The 20,704-nt window shown below is 39.1% G+C and overlaps 1 long non-coding RNA gene across 2 annotated transcripts; it reads left to right on the forward strand.

The window, feature by feature from the left end:
* The first annotated feature begins 576 nt into the window (after positions 1-576).
* Positions 577-20,003, forward strand: LOC308391888. 2 transcript variants are annotated; one of them, XR_013970716.1, is made up of 4 exons: positions 577-1,203; positions 1,281-1,430; positions 11,419-11,549; positions 19,574-20,003. It is a non-coding gene; the product is annotated as an uncharacterized lncRNA (long non-coding RNA). The 2 variants fall into 2 exon arrangements; XR_013970715.1 differs by having other exon boundaries at positions 577-1,430.
* Positions 20,004-20,704: the final 701 nt, after the last annotated feature.

Consider the following 20,704-nt stretch of genomic DNA (forward strand, 5'->3'; position numbering starts at 1 on the left):
CTTCCACTGACCGCTGCGGCACACCTGCACCAGGGTAAACCTCCGCCTACCACACTCCTGCTTTACAGGTGAAAATAGAGCAACAGGACCGCTAGTCTTTGATGTTATTTATTTTCTTCTGTGTTTTACTTGCATCTATTGGAAAGAGTGAGTGTAAACACACACACAAAAAAAATATTTTATGTGCTGGAATGTGCAGAAAATAGGTTTAAATGTTAAACAAATTTCTTCCAGTCAGAGAATGTTGCATTTAATTAAATTTTTGCTTGATGCATAAAGTTAAAAGATTAAAACTAATAAAACAAGTTTTAAAAAGAGACTTTTCCATTTGATTACATTTTGTATGATGGATTATGTAGAAAAAGTTGAATTGGGCTGAAAGATCTATCACTTTATCACCTATTCAGGTTGTAAATCGTGTTTTTAAAAAGTAAGTAACTTAGTAACTAAGTAATTAATTACTTTTGAAAATAAGTAATCAGTAAAGTAACAGGATTACTTTTTTTGGGGAAGTAATCGTAATTAGTTACTGATTACTTTTTTCAAGTAACTTGACCAACACTGCTCACTACAGATCACACTGTCATCTATGAACATCTCATCGATGGAGACACCTGCCTGACCTCTGTCAGAGCTGATCCTTGATGTAGTCCCACCCCTACTTTGAACCCATCTGTCGCTCCTGTCTGTCCTCATACAGGCCCTTCATGACCCTCTTGTACTTCTCTCCCACTCCTGATTTCCTTATGCAGTACCACAGTTCCTTTCTTGGCACCCTATCATATACTTTCTTTAAACTGACAAAAACATGGTGAAGCTCCTTCTGACTTTCTGTACTTCTCCATCAACACTCTCATAGCAAACATCACATCTGTAGTTACTACAGCTAGATCAAGCTATCCTTGATCTTTAGAATCAGTACCAGTACACTTCTTCTCTCTTTGTCAGACATCCTTTCAGTCTCCAAAATTGTGGTAAACAATCTGGATAAAAAGTCCAGTGCCCTCTCGCCCAGACATCTCCATACCTCCACAAATATTGTCATGGTCCGCGGCCCGGCGTCTGAGGTGCTGATGGGATGCCCACTCCCGTGGGCGTGGCCGCTGACTCCACACCTGCATCCCATCCCAGGCGATCACCAGGTGGACCATTTAATCCTGCCCAGCCTGCTGCTCCACGCCAGTCCGTAATCGTCCTTCAGCGGTAACGCACACCTACGGGAAAGTCCTTAGGCAATCCTATCCGTGTGAACTAGTACTAACTCTGCCTTGTATACCCAGATCACTGCTCGGCGTGTTTTGAGTCACCAGCCTGTCCACCTGCCTGTCCAGAATTTGGATCACGATCAACCCCAGCCGCCTCGCCCTTTCTGGAGCTTCTCCCCACGGACCCTCACCCCTCCCTCCGGTTCCCTTGGCCCCGCTATCATCGTAAGATGCGTACACTACCTCCCCTCCCCTGTGTGTGTGTTCTGCTCCTGGGTCCAGCTTGTGTGTTGAACTTCGGTTCTTGACAAATATGGCATATGGACCAAACACCTTTCCTTCTTCTTTACATGTCGCTAATCCTATGTTGACTTTTGAAATATATACATTTATATTTAAAGTAAAACTAAGCTTTTTTTGTGCTCATTGGATGTGTGTACTCCTTGTGAATTCTTAAACTCTAAGCACCTTTCCTATTAGGTTATCAGGCAGACATCAGGCTCAGGATTACAGCCAGGATCTGTCTGCATTCCTCCCGCATCTTCATAATCCTCACAGTCTGAAAGAATAGCTTGTGAGCCTTCTTGTGGTTATGTGTGTTGTCACCTGTTCATACTTCTGTTGTGTCTTAACAGGGATGTTGACGCTTCCCATTATAGCTTCTTATTATCATCCTGTACCGTAGATGGGCTGCTACAGCACTCTGATACAAAAGTTGTCTTCGAGGGAGTTTGAGTGAAAACCAATCAAAGACAAGAATTGGCGTAATCCAATTCAGGAAAAATTTGAACTGCTATATTTGTGTAATGTGTATGTGGAGCAGCAGGTGAATCACTATCCAGTAATACACAAGAAAGAAAAATTAATGGAAATTGTAATATAATAACCATAAATGAATGCATCAGATTTGTTTTTCTCTTCTCTCTCATGGCAGATTTGTCCTTTATAACTCAAATATAACAAGACTTTTTGCCTATATCCATCTCCTATGTTTTCCACTGTTTACAGGAATCACTCAGATAGGCTTTGTAATGTTAAACGACTCAACAGCCCAATCAAACTGATGAAGGCTTCAAGATAGTGAGCACTGGACTTTACTAGATGTAAAATTATTATGATGATTTCAGTCTCACATCTAAAATATGACAAATCTTTGGTTCAAGTTAAAGTTTTGTGCAATCTAATGTTCTCATTTTTGGTTTTTGCCATGATCTTTGCAGGTTAACCTGAACAGAATGCTGCCTGTGTGATTACTCAACTTTAAGGGCAATGCCGCCAATACCCTAAAAATACCCCAAAATCTCAGTTTACAAGTCTCCGGCACTCATTTTATCAGACCACAGTCTTTTGCATCATGCACTTAGAATCTTTCAGTGCCTTTTTGTAAACTCCTGTCTTCTGCCATCTGGCCACTCTCCCACACAGTCCAGATTTGTGAAGTGCAGCACTGACTGTTGCCTCTCCAAAAAAATGTCTCGTTGCAGCCAAGCAGTGCTGTAGCCCGGTTGGGCAGGTCCTGGGATCCCTGTCACCTGCACGACTGGGGCTGGCCGTTGCATGTCCGGATATCCAGTTGTGGAAAAGAAGCTGAACTCTATTGACGTCCATATTTCTTACGTTCTCATCATCCATAGTATTTTTCATGCATTGGCGTATGAATTTACCAAAACAGTGACATGAATTTTCTGCGCGTGTGATTTGGTGGCTCGGTTTTGTTGTTTTTCACTGCAGTACTTCTGAATACTGCACTGAGTTAAACAGTAAGTTATTCCTGAGAAGCTCCTTGTCATGCTTTGTGTTTAACTGATGGTACGTGTCACAAAGTGTGCAGTGATGGACAGCAGAGATCCATCTGAGAGCTGCGGGGAGCTTAGTTCACATGCTTTTCTGATTTCTTGAGCTTTCTGACAGCATCATGAATATTTGCCCGTATCGACACCCTTCACCACTGCAACGTTTCTGAATGTTTCCTGAATCTCGTTAAATTTTCAAACACCACAGGGTGTGCAGCTTTTAGGCAAGCTCTAGTTATTTGTTTATTTATTTTTAACAGCAGCAGGCCAGCAATTAATAATTTTCCACCGTGAAAATCAGAGCAGCAGTTTATCCTCGAGGATTTGCCTTTGTACATCAAATCGTCATTTGAATCAACACATTTATCGATTCCCTAGTTTGAGGTCAAGCGCAAGGCTCAAGACAAGGTAGTTATTGGAAGGAGGGATTAAAGGAGAATCGCAGCAAAGCCTAAAAAAACAGAAATAGAGTGCTAGTAAGATAAATGTTGCTCTGTTATGCTTCAGTCTGACTCTTGTAAATATATATATATATAATGTGTGTGTATATAGATCTATATATTATTATTACTGCTTTGACCTACATCTCAGTCTCCTGACCTTGAACTTGATGTCAAATATGACATGATATTTTAAATCTTTATACAGTACTTACACCACAATTTCAAAGGTGTAAGGCTTTTTATCAATTTTTGACCAATAAGTGATTACGTTGACCTTGGCTGCGGACTGTTAACATGAGCACACTCTACACCCCTACAAAGTTTTATCAAAACATTTTCAAGCTATTGTGTTTACAAAATTTAACCTCGTAACAATAACACTGTTACATGTGTTGGCAGGAACTTTTGTATGTGTAGTATGATGTATAATTTTTTTTTAGAAATTTTTATGGTAATATTTACAGACTTTGATATTTTTATGGGCATATTTTTAAGCATTTTAAGGTGTTTACATTCAAAGCAGCAACAGTAAAGATATGATAATAATGAGGATGGTGATGATAATGATTATTTTTAAATGAGCCATTATCTAGGATTAGTTACTCCTTTTTTGACAAGTCAAAAAGTTTCTATTAGTAATGGTTTAACAGTATAGAACTGCATGGAGCACTGCTGCTCTATAAATGCATTAAGGAAATGCTTCCAGTTTGCAACACTTCAATCCATCTGATAACGGTGTGCAAGCAGTTGTAAATGTTCATTTTAAACAGCAGGTACAACATCGGGTTTTTGCGGCATATCTTGCAGTTTTACAGAGGACTTTATTTATTTATTTGTTATCTTACCTTTGTCAGAGCTGGGTAATAAGAAAAAGGAAACAAATGACTTAATAGGCACTGGTCTAAAACTAGAATGCTCCTAAAATAAATGTCACTTTACTAAATTTGGGCCACTGAATTTTGGTAAAAAAAACAAAACAAAAACAAAAAACATTTTAAGTGTGCAGAGCAATATGTGTGAAAACAGCATTTCTCATGGCCACCAGGGTGTTTAAAGAAAGAAAAACAAATGACGCTATTTCCTGTTGGCTCTTATCTGCAGCTCTCCTGCTGTGAAAGCACAAGTCATGTGCTCCAGTACGTCGCCATCGTCAATGGCAGTGGTACAGCATATGATGGCATGGCAGACCTGGTCACAGATGGTACACTTAGGCGCCCCAGAGGCTGCCTGCTGGCAGGACACACACATTACACAAGAAAACACTGTTATGTTCTGCTTCCGCTTCAGACACGCTGACCAAACACCTTCGTTAGGTCCTCGCCTGTACAAATATCACTGATATGCTCTTTGGGTATCTGGCAGATTCTTCATAAAGCTCAGTCTTTCTTTCTTTCTTTTTTTCTTGTGTTGAGAGCGGTGGATATGCAGTGGATTTACAGCAGTTGTGAATGAAGTCTTGCTTTCCCTAATTGTTTTGAACGTGCTAAAATCAGATCTGCAAAACATATGCTGCAGCATGCTGCAAAAAGAAAACAAAATTCTAGCAGTATGCAGTACATTTTAAAAGCTTGACACACAGATCAGAATCAGAATCAGAATCAGAATACTTTATTGATCCCTGGGGGAAATTATTTTTTGTTACAGTGCTCCATTATAAACCAACATTAAGACAAGACAGACAATACGCTAACTAAGAATAGTACAATATATACATATACATACATACATACATACATACATACATACATACATAAGTCACTTATAAATAAATATTTGGAAAAGAAACATGTGTAGTTGTAGCAGCAAACAGTGTGTTAAGTGGATGCGTTGTACAGGGAGATGGCCACAGGCAGGAATGATTTCCTGTGTCGTTCAGTGGTGCTTTTCGGTAATCTCAGTCTCTCACTGAACGAGCTCCTGTGACTGACCAACATGTCATGGAGTGGGTGGGAGGTGTTATCCAACATTGTCTTTATCTTGGACAGCATCCGCCTCTCCGACACCACCTTGAGGGAGTCCAGCTCCATCCCCACAACATTGCTGGCCTTACGGATCAGTTTATTAAGTCTGTTGGCATCTGCGACCCTCAGCCTGCTCCCCCAGCATGCAACAGCATAGAGGATCGCACTGGCCACCACAGACTCATAGAAAATCCTCAGCATTTTCTGGCAGATGTTGAAGGACCTCAGTCGCCTCAAAAAATAGAGACGACTCTGGCCCTTCCTGTAAAGTGCTGTGGTGTTTTTAGCCCAGTCCAGTTTATTGTCAATGTGTACTCCAAGGTATTTATAGTCCTCCACAATGTCAACACTGACCCCCTGGATTGAAACAGGGGTCAAGTGTTTCCTGGTCTTCCTGAAGTCCACGATCAGTTCCTTGGTCTTTGCCACGTTGAGCTGCAGATGATTCTGCTCACACCACGTGACAAAGGAGTCGACCACAGCCCGGTACTCTGTCTCATCATCCCTGCTGATGCATCCAACCACCGCAGAGTCATCAGAAAACTTCTGAAGATGGCAGGTCTCTGTGCAGTGGCTGAAGTCTGTGGTGTAGAGGGTGAAGAGGAAGGGGGAGAGGACAGTCCCCTGTGGTGCCCCTGTGTTGCTAATCACCTTGTCAGACACACACTGTGGGAGACGTACATATTGTGGTCTTCCTGTCAGGTAATCAACAATCCAGGACACCAGAGAAGCATCCACCTGCATCGCTGCTAACTTATCACCCAGGAGGGTCGGCCTGATGGTGTTGAAAGCACTGGAAAAGTCAAAAAACATGACCCTCACAGTGCTCGCCGGCTGGTCCAGATGGGTGTAGACACGATTGAGCAGGTAGATGATGGCGTCCTCTGTTCCGAGACGAGGCTGATAAGCGAACTGAAGGGGATCCAGATGTGGTCTTACTATGGGTCGCAGCTGGTCCAGGATGAGCCTTTCCAGGGTCTTCATGATGTGGGAGGTCAGTGCCACGGGCCTGTAATCCTGGGGGCCACTGGGACGAGGCGTCTTTGGTACAGGGACGAGGCATGATGTCTTCCACATCACCGGGACCCTCTGCAGACTCAGACTCAGCATAAACAGTTTATGAAAGACTCCACACAGCTGGGGGGCACAGGTCTTGAGGACAAGGGGACTCACTCCGTCTGGTCCAGCAGACTTGCCTGAGTGAAGTCTCCGATGAGTGTATTAGTATTTTCTCATATCCTCAAGATTGAAAATCTTACATTTTTGAATTATGTTGATTTTTCTGAAGAGCTATTTTAAACACAAGCAGAGTTTTATGTAAAATCCAAAGATGTTGATAACCGGTCGCGCGACAGATAATTGCACTCCCTGGTGTTAGTTCTGAGTTCGGGTTCCTAGGTCTGCAGGGAGACGCTGAACAGGCTGCCTTTCTTGCTCTTTTTAAATTGACCTTATTGACTTCATCTCTCTCTTTCTTGTGATAAAGTGCTTTTGGCAGATCTCATTAAAGCTAGACTTTACATCTAAAAGAGGTATATAGCAGATCTCCTCAAGGCTTTGCATCTCTTTAGCAACACTGAAAAGTTGTTGAACTACTTAGAATTTTTAAAGTCCCTCCGTTTCTTTTCCTAACCTCTTCAGTCTTGATATTTAGAGAGTTCAGTGGTGACGCGAGCTCTAAGACGCCAAAAATAAAAATGCAGATGAAAGGCTAAATAAAAGTAAGGCTTGTAAGTTAACTCATTAGCAGAGTGAAAATGACTGTGATTGCTTGGTTTCCTCATTTTTGGGGTTGTTCTATGGATTATAATGGGTCCCAATTAGCACACCTCCTCTCTTTGATTTGGACTGAAAACTCTCATATATTATTGGAAGGATTTGTGTCTTCAGAGTGAAATCTCTTGAGAAGTATCGGATTACCATGAAATTTACATATAAGTCTCCTGTAAAGTCAAATAACAGCAGCTTCGCCAATGCCAAATTCAAATCCAAGTCACATGTTTATTCCTGCACAGCAGTGTGGACTTTGAAAACCTGCAACTATTGTTTTCTTATTTTAGAAACGTATTTCTTTTTTCCCCATCAGTGTACAGTAAATGCACATCTGAAGCTTTCATTTGATCATTTAGACGTGTGACAGTAGCTGACACAGTGCTCTGCCATCCATGAAGAAGCTCCAAGAATGGGATGACTGTGAGAGGAGCGTTCGAGAGAGGCATGCAAGAGCAGAGACCGCAAAAGGGATGGAAATATATTTCCTAACAGAGTGTTCAACAAAAGCAGGGCAACTTGGGACGTCCTTTCAAAAACTGTTAAAAATGGAAAGAAAACAAATACATTGAAAAAAGGAGTCTTTTCTTGAAGAGATACAGGAGGGCAATGTGCACTCAAGATTTAATATAGTATTTAACACCCACAGGTTAAAGAAAAATAAAGAAATAAGCAAACAAAAAAATACTGCATTAAAACAGTGGAAGCATATATGTTACCCTGGTCAAATATTTTCACAGCATCACTTTTACTGACTTTTTGCATGCCTTCTCCAGTTTATGCTGACAGTTTCACTGAGAAGAGACCGAGCTGTTTTGTATTTAAGGCAAAATTCTCAGTCTTCAGGTGACCTAAACGACAGGTAGCGATGATGTTTACTCTGCAGATATGCTTTTCTTAAATCCTGGTGATACTTTGCTCATGTACCAAGCTTATTTAGCTGCCACGCTGTCTCTCTTGTGTCTGTTTCTTTTACAGTATAGTTCTTGCTGTGCTTTGTTTTGACCTCCATATTGCTGAGTGGCGCAGTCCTCTCGGATCTCATTTTTAATCGGCTCAGTTGGACAGGCTGAAATCAGAGAAGCTGGTTTGTGAATTCCCTCTCGGTGCTTGCACTGAATAAATGTGAAACGCAGACTTTCAGCTTTAATTGAAAATGGTATCGCAAAATTATCTCATTAACTGTTTAGGAATTACAGCCATTTTTATACACAGCTCACACATTTTCAAAGTTTCAAAAGTAAGGCGACAAACTGACATCCTTTTAAATATAAGGGTTACTTTTAATACTCGAACGAAGATCTTTTGCAGTCAAAGACGAAGAACTGTCTGATCGGGTTTGCAGCATTTGACTGAATTTGAGCAGAGACTACAGATGTGTACACTTCACAATTCCTTCTGATACTTCTATTAGCTGTGACATCATCAGTAGACACCAGCGAAATGGCGGTGATACATGCCACCATGTTTAACAGACGATGAGGTATGCTTTTGCAATACTTTTATCTTCCCATCACTCTAGTGCAAGTTAATATTGCATTTTTTTCAGAAATGTCGCCTTCCTCTTCTTCAGTGTAACCAGTTGAGTGCACCTTGATGCAAACCTTTAATATAGAAATTAAAACATCTCTTGGTTATGGACTTTGGCATTGCACATCTATCTACTTAACAGTATCCTTGAGTTGTGATGTTGTTTTTCTTAACCAAGGAAACAATTTTGCAGTCGTCTACTGTAGCTGTTTTCTGTGGTTTTCCCCACCTTTTGATGTTGCTGAGCTGGCCAGTGAATTAGCTTTGAGGATGTGAAAGATTGTAGATTAGGCCACACCTAGCATGTCTAAAGTTTATTTGGCTTTTTAAGCCCAATAATGGGCTGATTCACTTGTGTTAACAGTTCGACACTTTCCCTTTGGTATCTTGTACAGCGCTTTCTGCTTAATTTGTCATGGTATAATAAAAGGACAGGCCTTACCATCTATGACCCTTATCGTCTAAACTCTTGATAAGTCACCAGTCACATCTTGTACATCTGATTTAAAGGCTCTGCGTCTATCTGCAAAGGTATAATTACAAAAAATTGTGCCGCTGTCTAGCTGTAAACATTAAAGTACATGGACTCTGGAACTTGAATGTGGATGATGGGGAATGACAGTCAGGTCCCTGGTGTCCCTTAATGGCTAAAGTTCCCTCATATGAATAAAAGTGTCTAGTCTGCAGATGGCGGCACCCTGCACCTGTGATTTTGGCATATCATTGCCAAAACGCATACCAGATGTATCAGTGATAAAAATGCAAAAATATTCATGCTCAACATTTCATGCAAACGTTGAAATCCCGCTGTAGAGCTTCAAACATTCTCCTTAGAACCATTTTATCAAGTGCAGAACTTCTGTCTTACATTGCAGAGACAATGCAGATGACAAACAGTGGAGACATTTTCTCCATGTGTAGAATTGGATCAATGAACTCACCACACGCTACAACAGACTGCGAGCGTGCAATATTCTCAGCACATTTCTATTCCATTTGTTTTGCAATTTTCAAGTAGGGTCATGCTTTAAAATAGCTGTATTAGCTCATGAATGTCCTCTTTTTAGTTTCAAAGAGACATGAGGTACTTCCCAAAGTCTGACCTGCACAGTGTCCTCCTCAGTCATGCTAGTTACCACTACAGGATTGCTGCAAAAGCACCAAACTACAGTGAACCATCAGTAATACGGATGTTTAAGTTTACATCACCAAATGGTATGCATTATTATAACCTAAGCAAAGTGTAATAGCAGAATTCAGCTGTGGGGGAAGGGTGATTTTATTGGGTGGACCTGGACCTCTGAGCCCCGTCCATAATGTTGACACTGGTGTGGAACCACTTTCAGATCAGATATATTGCTGTGTCACTTTGTGTGACTTTACATCATCCCGATCGGTTTCCTTGTCACACAAAAGTCTTTGTTTTGTTTTTACATTTTTGATTTGGATAGTTTTACAAAGTTTTGCAGAATTTCTTTTTCTCATTTTTTCATTACAAACTGAGAGGCAAACAGTGTTAAATTTGCATATCCGTGAAAAAAAGTAGTTAGCACATTTAGTAATGAAAAACACGATGGAGTTAGCTTGTTACTGCTGTTTTTCTGACCTCCTCGTTTTGGCTAGCTGCAGTGTTTGTGTAGGAAATAAGCCACTGCTGTGAGATGACAGCAACAAATAGGGCATACTAGATTAAAGGACTATCTCCACGAAATAAACAAGCGTGGACTTCCACGAAAAAGTGAGTCCAATTCACACCTCGTTTGCCTTGTTTTTCCTGTTTCTCTCACGCTTTCATTATTCGTGGTTAAATGTCGTGCCATCGCTGTTTGCACAGTATTTAACTACCTGCAGTGAAGTTCCTGCGGAGGTTTTTCACAGGCCTGGGAAATCAGGCATTCATAGTTTTCCCAGTGTGATGTTCATTCAGTCACCTGTTGTCTTTGTGATGATTTATAAAATGTGCAAAAAGGCTTAAAAAAAAGTCCTAATTTATCCATTTATGTTTTGTAAGTTGTGTTTCAGTATGAGTCAGGAGCTTATATAAGAAGTCAGGAAATATTAGTATTTAAAGCTGAACCTTCATCAGTGTACGGTCTGAGTTCTCGTTCAAACTCACTCTCATTTTTATTTTCAGCAGCACAAATGAAAATTCTGAGAAGAAATAAGAAACCTGATGATGATGATGTTAATGTAGTATTGCAAGATATTAGACTTAATATTGTGAGTGCTTTGATTCACTTAATCTGTGACCCACCCTGCTCTCGTGGCCTCTGCTGCTGTGGTGTGACAAAGGCTCCTTTTGCAATGAAACAAAGCGTCTTGTCTGCAGGACATGCTTTCTCATCCGTCCTCTGCCTTCCTAATTGTCTCCTATTTTTCTATATTGTGTGTTGCTCGAGAAAGCGATGAAGTCAGCATACGCCAAAAAGCTGATTGCCAGCAGAGGTGCATTAGAATCAGTCTTATTCATGATGATTTACTCATCTATCTAGCCTGCGCTCACAGTGCCCTTGACTGTCCAGGCCAGAGTACAGTTTGTCTCAGCATCTTAACTCCTCTCTCACCCTCGCTATCTCTGTCTTTCATGCACAGCAGGGCTTTTGAAATGCACTCCAGCAGAGCTCACATTTCAAGATTTTATGCATTTGCAGTGACACACTGTCCTCTCACGTATTAGCAAAATTTGATTGGTGGATTTGATTGATTTTTATTTCAGACGCTGCTGTCACCGAGGAAGCATTGGGGATCTGTGCCTGGGCATGACATGCAGCAATCATGTCAACCAGTCAAACAAACTGGACTTCGCACTCAATCAGTCACTCTTGGGTACCGTACAGGTGGCCTAGTGTGAGTACAAACTAAAATGCTGCTTCAGCAACAGAAAACAACCCCCTTCCTTTTTCACCTCAAGCCTTGTGTGTACTTTGGTGCCTTCATTTCCCTTTATCTCTCTCTCCCTCTCATGTGACTCTTTTTTGTTTGTTTGTTTTTTAATGTGGGAAGGTTGCAGATATTCTAGTAAAATTCTTAAAATGTCAGAATATAATTTTTCAAGCAATATAATTGTGTCAGTGGAGGTGGGAAGTAATGAAGTACAACACTTTGCTGCTGAACTTTTTACTTTTACTCCCCACATTTTCTACTTTTTCACACAAATACCTGTACTTCCTACTCCTTACATCTTCAGGCTTGTTACTTTTGGTTTTGGTTATTATTTCTGGTCAGTGCAAGCCTTCAAATATCAAACCAATTTAAGTCTAAACAGAGACACATGAAAGGCAGTCCTGTTTGTGTATTAATCGCCAGGGCATGTAGCTTAAAAACAGATGAAACCTCATGCCATAGTCAGGGGCCTTGTTACTGGCTAAAGGTCCAGCAGCTGTATTTCACAGGGAGAGAACAGAACGAGAGCTAACTTCACTCAGAGATGGAGAAAGATAAGAAAGACAGGGCAGGAGAGGAAGAAGAGAGGTTAGATTTAAAGATAAGAACGGCTCAGTAGGATTTGATAAACTGGAAATGTAAAGGTTAGATGTTCATGTTTTTAAATCAGAGATTGGGTCTGTACATGTGACATTATGTTTTTTATATTGTGAAACATGCTGCAAAACAAACTAAGGTACACTAACTGTGTTATTTAAAGCTTGTATGAAATGCAATGCATGGTGCACAGTGGCTGTGGTTCTTATGGTTGGAGTTAGGTTACATGAAGTGTAGCAGAGATTAATATAGCACACATCAGCTGATCATAGCCTTTATATCAACAAAGTCTCTCTGGAGCTCTTAATAGCAATTATTGTGAGTTGTTTCCCCGTGTTGAGTCACTACAACCGATTTCAGGGTTCCCCCAAATGCTGAATCCCACTTTAACCTCGTTCCCACTCATCTTGCTGTTTAGAGGTAAAGTCACTCCCTACAATGTCGGCAACAGAAAAGAGAGATAATGTTTTCCCGTCTTTTCTTTGCTTGTGTTCTACTTCAGTGATTCAAGCTGATTACAATTAGAATTAAAAATTAGGAATACAAACTTTATTTTAGTCTCTCTACTAATATTATTTTATTATTGCATTAATATAGCACAAGTTCGTTTTTGACTTTCTTTGAGTATATTTCAAAGTACCATCTGTGTGTCGGTATAAATGTGCTGTTTATATGCATTTTACTTAAGATGCATATACAGATTAACCCTGTTCCTTAAAAGGCACTCCAAACTGTGACCAGCAGTAGTAGGGATTATAATGCAAAGAAATTAGACTAGAAAGTTTTTTTCCCCTAAATTTGTTTTCAATTTTTCTGTAGTTACTAACAACAAGTATGTAAAGTGTTAGTTTATGAAGTTCACAGACATCAAGTTGTACATTTCCACATTAATGTACATTTGCAGAAGCAGCATAAAGGCCAGACATCTGAGCCCTTAAGTTTTACAACTGGTATTCTGGAGCGTTGGTGTCAGAACCACTGCTACCCTGAGCCTGACAGCTCAGTGAATTGACAAAGATTTTATTTTCTGGCCTGAAGCACCGACAGTTTGAGGGTTACATGCTGCACAGCAGCAGCCATTTCTCAGACATATGCCAACACATTTGAAATATGGGACACTGATACTTCAGAAGTGCGAGTGCTACTAAAGGACAGTGTGAGAAATAAGAATAGGGAAGACAGCCAGTCTAAGGGCCATTGTAAGCTCTTCCCACTTGCTTATTCGTTAAACAGTCAACAGACAATAAAACCATCACCTTGAATGTTTCAGCAGGTTGTGACAACAAGGTTAAACATTTCATTTTAGGTGGCAAAAGCATTGCCACTTAAGGATCTAGGACAACTAGAGTGTGTAGCTTCATATTTAACACACTGTAATGTGTCATTCAGTGGGCATCACTGGGCGTTTACCTTTATAGAGATAATAAAGATGGTAATGTTGCATCTTTTGCAGATGTTACACCTGTGCAGGGATCCGTGAGGTTGTTAGGATACGATGACGTGTGAACAGACAAGTTTTATTGTTTTCTGTGAACAATCTCTGGCCTAGTACTTAAAAAATATATATAGGGGGACTAATAATTATGTCCTCATCTGTACATCCATAAATACAGTCATTCATTTTCTGTATGAGAATACACCACTGAGACATGTCAGCCTTCCTGCTCCTACACTTTTAAAATATCCATTATGGGTATTAGTGCTTGACATCAGGGGGTGCACAGCAGCAGAGACTGCAGCCCCAGGTGGAGACGAGTGGCTGTGTAACCCAGCAGCCAACTGATGTTCTACATTTATGACACTAATAATTATTTCAATAAACTAGTATTTACTAGAGAAATTCTCTATACTGTGGTGAAATCCCCAAAAAGTATTAAGGTATGAAAAAGGGCCCTGCTAAAGTCAGAAACCCTATACAGCATAAACTTTGCATGCTTAAAATCAATACTGATTCTGTATCATTTATGCCATATACAAGTAATAAGCTCCGTTATAAGAACATTATTAGTATTTTATCCCTGCTGTCATTAGGGATGCTTCTTTGTGACCCAGCACTAATTTGATTTCCTCTTTAGGTAGATTTCATTATTGCTGACATGAACTGGCTGCTCCTGTGTTCATGAAGTTGTACATTGTTAGTAGATTCTTTTGGACCGACCACTCCTCTCAGCGCTTTTTGTCTTTTTTCTTTTTTTTACGGTAAATTTGCTCTGCTCAGCAAATAAGTCGCTCTCACAAACTCACATAGCCGGTGTGTTGTAGTCTTACATAGGAGTAGTGCCTAGACACCTCACTGAACTATTTCATGTGCAGAATTTTAGCATGCTCTTTCTCTGTAATGCATCTGTGAACCTGTTAATTTGACCGGTTAATTTTTTTCATTTATTTTTAAATATTTGTGTTGGATTTTGTACCCAACAGATTTTTTACCTTCTTAAATATATATATAAATATTTTGCCCTCAAAACTGTAGTGTAACAGTATATGGGCTGTTTCAGTTTTGACCTGTCATTAGCATCACTCACCTCCACCGTACATCTTGATCCAACTCGTTTCTTCTTAACTACAATCCAACATGTGGACTTCAGAGTGTTGAAGATACGTTTATTTCAGCATTTATTTCGGTTGGTCACTCTTCATCATCTCTGGTAAGAATTGCTAAGGATTAGAAATAATGTTGAATAAAATGAGTACCAGTATGCTAATTCTGAATGTTAATGTAGAACTTATAGTATACCCACATGACCATAGGTGGTTTAGTTTGTTTGCCATTTGTTAATTAAGGTATCTCGATGAAATATGTTCGATACATTTATATGGAAGCCCGTTTCCGCCACTAAAAAAAAAAGGATCCATAACTCAAAATTTCGAGTTATTTTCTCAAAATTCCGAGTTACTTTCTCGAAATTTCGAGTTACTTTCTCGAAATTTCGACATATTAACTCGAAATTTCGATTTATTAACTCAAAATTTTGAGAAAAGTAACTCGAAATTTCAAGTTAGCGCTGCCAATCAGTAATCTACGTGAATGACGTCATTTCCTCGTTACCTGGAAGCTGAAGCCGTCAGCTACAAATGCTACAGCTAAGCTACCGGTATTACATCCAGCCGTGAATGCACAGATTGCTGAGTGTTTTCAGCCTGGCTTCACAAATGATGAAATCCCTGTGTTATTAGCTGAATCACATGGTGTTACTATCAGCAAACATATTCGCGAAAGCGCCAATTTGTTGGGATCCGTTTTTGAGTGCGCGTTCCTCTGCGCCATATGCTTCCGGGTAACAAGAAAGCGACCTCATTCACATATATTTTTGATTGGCAGAGCTAACTCAAAATTTTGAGAAAATAACTCGAAATTTCGAGTTAGGATACTAGCTTTTTTGTTTTTATTTAGTGGCGGAAACGGGCTTCCATACATTTAGAACATATATTCGTAAGAATTGTTACTTCTTGCTAACCCTATCTGCTTTTGTAGGTTGCTTAACAGTTAAAAGAACTTCTGTTGCTGTAGCGGTTTAGCTATTAAGTGACTATTTCTAAAGCAAAATTCTTACGACTAAAGAAAATACAAAACTCTTTTGCGGTATTCTTGCCTTGGTGCTTTCAGTTTTTATCCTTTCTTCATGTACTTGCAATCAGTGAATTGGAGTCCTTCAATTTTATGGAGGTTACTAACTTCTAGTACATATCGGACGAAATTCAATAAAACATCTGCAAGATTTGAACACGTTTTCACAAATATTGCAATAGCAAAATACCAGATTGAACCTGGTCTCACAGACTTTTTATGTGACTTACTAGACTTGTCTGAACAGTAAACAGTTTTAGTCCGTTTTTGGTCTTAATCTTTTTATTTTGTTAATTTTATTCATTGTATATTTTATTGCTTATTTTATTGTTTATTCTTTTAAATATTAAAACATTTTACTCATGTTTTAATATTTAATATATATTCATTATTTTCATCTTTTCTTTTTTCATTGTATGTATTTATTTTATTCTTATTTTTATATATATTTCTTTGTCTGCTTAATGTATGGTTTCTAACTGTCATCTCTGTTTGTTTTTTTTATTACTGGAAAGCACTTTGGTCAACGATGTTGTTTTTAAAGTGCCCTCTAAATAAAGTTGGATTGGATTGGATTGAATGCACGCAGTTACATTAAAGCATAGACACAAAAACATTTGAGTGTGCATGCCTGTGGTGTATTTTTGTGAGTTGCTTAGCTCACAAAAAGACATGTATTTAAAGAATATTCCAAAAAAGCAGTACCATGATAACAAATGAAGGATGCCCACTCTAACGCTGTCTCTGTTGTTTGTGGTAGTCTCTCCTCTGAGTTTATCACAGGCTAATCCATGAAAACAGTGTCAGTCTCATTAATTGCTTACAATAAACAGATAATAAGCAAATCCATTTTATGAGCTACTTTGCTTAAATTCACAGTTTAAGAAGTAAGTTTAATAATCCGAGTCACTTCCTAGTGTTTACTAAACCATCTATGGACACCATATACTTTCTTTTACAGTGTTGCCTCTTTAATTAACAACAGGACTATCAAAATGATTGCCATGCTAATAAATCCTTATGTACTGTATCAATCACTTAATGTACCCTGACTGAATGGATTATTTTCATGGATTGATGTGGCCAGTAGTGATACGTCTTCTGTGGTATTGGGTTTTTGTGTAGCTAGTATCTCAACTTATGTTACCTACGTTAAGTTGAGATACTACGGACTTACGTTACGGATGTTATTACTGGTCTATCCCTTTTTTCCTATCAAGTGATGTAAACAGATATCACAGTATGAACAGAAATACACAGAGTTGTCAAGTCATGTCAAGTCTGTGCAAGTTAAACAAACTCCAAAAACCCCCAAAACATGAGGTGTTCTGTCAGGCTTTTTCCACGGGGATTGTATCGAGCAATGCTTTGCTAACCATTTTTGCAAAAGATGATGAAACATGAGTAAAACTTCAGAGAAACAACTGGCCCTAGAAGAGAAATCAGGTCATGTACAAGAGATGGTAGGCTGTGTAAAGAATGACTGGCAGAGATCCCTGGGCACCAGCCAGGGGGAAGGTAATCGACAATTGTATCCGCAAAACAAAAGACGTTTAGAAAAGGAAATATTAGGGCAATAAAGACGTAGAAGCCTCAAGGACCCAATGGAAATCTAAGAAGCTGAAAATTTAAACAGGAGTCAGTGTTACAGCTGGGACGACAGTGTCGAGATGACGTGGGCAAATAGAGACGGTTTTCAGCAAACTGAGTCAGATTCAGGAGTTACATTCAAGGCGATAAAGACAAACTTCAGCTGTCGTTCTTTGTCTCTGATCTTAAAAATATGAAATCTGATTTTACACAGACCCATTCTCTATTAAAACATATAAAGCATTAGCATAAATTAAAAGATTTGTTTCGTTTTCACTAAATATTCAACTATTAAGAGGTGAAGTGAAAAGATGAGCCGTCTGCTGATCAAAGAGTTTGCTCTCATTCATTTTTTTATAGATCTCTGGGTTCAGCTCAGACTAGCAAAACACAGTGTTGCTCTGTTTTAATTTAATTGGGTAGGTTAATTTGAATATTCATTAATGTCTATAATAAACCCTGGTGTTAAAAGTGCTCAGTTTTGCCTTGAATAGTGGCATCTTTTGTCAGTTCCAAACTTATTTGTCTGTTTCTAATCACAAAAAAGGGAAGTGCACTATTTGTTTTGATGAACTACAGCCCTGTTTCCAGAAAAAAGTTGGGTTATGGTAAAAATTGTCTGTAAAGGTAACACAGCAAAAGTGAGGAACCATATTTTTCTTTGAAACATAAGAAAATTTGAGATCTAATACCAGTAAGCTAGCTTATCTGGTTTTAAATTCAGAGGTGTGTGAAGGCCCACAGATTACAGCCATTTGTTTTAGCATTCATCTTTGTACTCAAACACTAGTTATTTCAGTTTTTGTCTTTTGTTGCTTGTTTTTTATTTTCTTGCTTATTATGTTTAATCCAGTATATGTGTCGATCACTTATTATAATCATGAGTGAGTCTTTAGGTAAAATGACAACTTGTTGCTTTTTCAAGTTTGTAAAAAAATGAAACAAACCTTCAGACTTGCGTCTCAGACAGTGTTGTGTCCCACAAATGATCTCATGTTGCCTCTTTACATCTATCTTCTAAATTAAAGCTATCTTGCGACTGCAGTTATCAGTTGTATGTGGAAGCTCGGTTGACTCGGAGCTATTGGTTTTCATACTTTGTCATTTTCATGGGTATGTTTATATCCCATTAACAGAGGCTTTTTTAGCTCTTTGCACATACACATTGTGGATAAACCTGAGCTGTCTGGCTCGAGGCTGAAGGGTGACTAGCTTGCTTGCTACTCCTGACTCTGCTTTAGTTCTGATCTGTAATTCCTGACGTGTGAAAGCAGAGTAAACGTTAGCAAGTGAACAATCAAATTACTCTAATGTGATTTCTTATCTTTAAAGATATGTTCTGCTATAATTACCTATTATTAGAAAGAGAGACTTTTAAACATGATAGCAACAAAACTCAGACTGTAAAGAAGTAACATCATTACCTAGCCTATCAACTCTAACAGGTGCAGAAATCAGCTTGGTGGACCAGATGGACCAAGTTGAACTAGTATTTTTATTTCCCTGTATACAGTATACTGACTGTTAAGTCTGTTACACATTGCTCAAGACTTCTAATTCAGCTGTGATGTTTTTTTTTTATATTATATGAATACATTTTAATTTTAATTAAGGTGTAGGATTGTTTTTCTGAGCTTACAGAACACCCCTGCTACTAACTTATGACAGTGCTTTAGATTACGATTTATTACCTTAGATTAAAGTGTACACAAAGCAATGTATTAAAAATTAGCTCAAACGTAACCATCTATAGCCATAATAATAACCCAAATAACACTGATGGGGAATCATTTTCTGGAGAATGAGAACCTTTACATTTGATATTTAAAGTTTGCTAGTAATACACAGTAATACTAAGGGAACAGTTCTTGAAAAGTCCTCCACCATTGCTCATTGTCATCTAATGGTAAATATTTGATGGTAAGCATGGAGGTAATAACCTTTTTCAGCCAGGCCAGGAAGGAGTGCAGAAAATACTCAAAACTGTCAGGACATATAAAAGACTAGAAGTCATTTATCACATAATCATAAATCTGGACGTTTTGTCTCATCATTAGTGCGTTAAATGTGTGTAGTCAGGGGATGTCTTCTCTCATTAGCGCTCTACAAAAGTCACTGCATGGAACTTATATATATATAGTAAATGTGTGTTTTTTAAAAAAAATTCCTGTAAACCAATTAAACCATTAAAACCATCTGGTAAAACTGTGTATTTCCCTTTCACCCATAACAGCGCTGGCCGGGTGGGATATGAGTACAGGAGCTCTGGGGAAGTCTGGCACCAGGACATTGGCAGTGGATCCTTCGGGTCCTGTGGGATACAAGTGAAGCCTCGATGGATTAATCTTTTACCAGCACATCCCACGGATACTTGATTGGAATGGGAAGTTGGCAATGCGTTGATGAGAGTGCTTCTACTGTGGGAGCCCACAGCAACAACCTTTTGGTGGGTGGTCAGAAACAGAAATGCCATAAGCCAGTGTGTCCCAACATAACATTGTGTTGCAACCAGATGATCAGTAGTATTCAATGTCGTGGCCTATGTATTATTTTACAATGGCTTGCTATTTCCTTGCGCTTCAAACGTGCCTAATAAGCCAACCTAACTACCTTCTCTCTGTAACCTTTCTGTGTATTTTCAGTATGAAGCTGATATATATATTCTTAATAAATCAAATCTGCTTATTTCCAAAATGTAAAAGTATTTCTTTAATTTAAAATACCGTGCGCTGTCTTTACAGTCCTGAACTTCACGAAGTAACTTAGTAAGGTCATGCACTTCTTTATCGTTTCAAATCACCGACCTTATTATCAACCAGACTTAATCACGTTTTCCTTGTTCACAAGGTGGATATTTGTACTGCGTCTAGTACACTCAGTCAATAATGCATTTTTTTCTCAGCATGACTATTACCTGGTCTTTGATCCACAATGAAACGTGGGCTTACATCATCTCTCAGTGTTCTACATTCATAAACTATTCCTTCCCAAGTCTCAGTTCTTGACACCGTTCAGGCTCTGAGGGGATGAGCCCTACACACAGAATAGCTAATACAGCTACCAGCAGCTCAGACAGAGGGGAGTAATACCAGAATCCCCGTCTTGTCATTTCTCACAGGCTTAGTCCCGCTTTCATCTTTGATGTACACTGTATCCTAATGTAATGCAGCATTCATGTATCTTGATCCACTTTGTACTTCGACTGACTCAGCAATGGGATAAGTGTAATTAAACTGTAGTTTTGCATAAAATAGAAGCTTTAAAGACATTTTCGCATGAAGGTCTCGTAGCCTTGAAAGTAGAGAAGAGTGGAAGATCTGGCGTCAGGGTCAGTCCCTTGGTCACTCAGGGCTGACGTGAATCA

This window comes from Rhamphochromis sp. 'chilingali' (assembly GCF_963969265.1).
Source record: "Rhamphochromis sp. 'chilingali' genome assembly, chromosome: 2".
NCBI lineage: Eukaryota > Metazoa > Chordata > Actinopteri > Cichliformes > Cichlidae > Rhamphochromis > Rhamphochromis sp. 'chilingali'.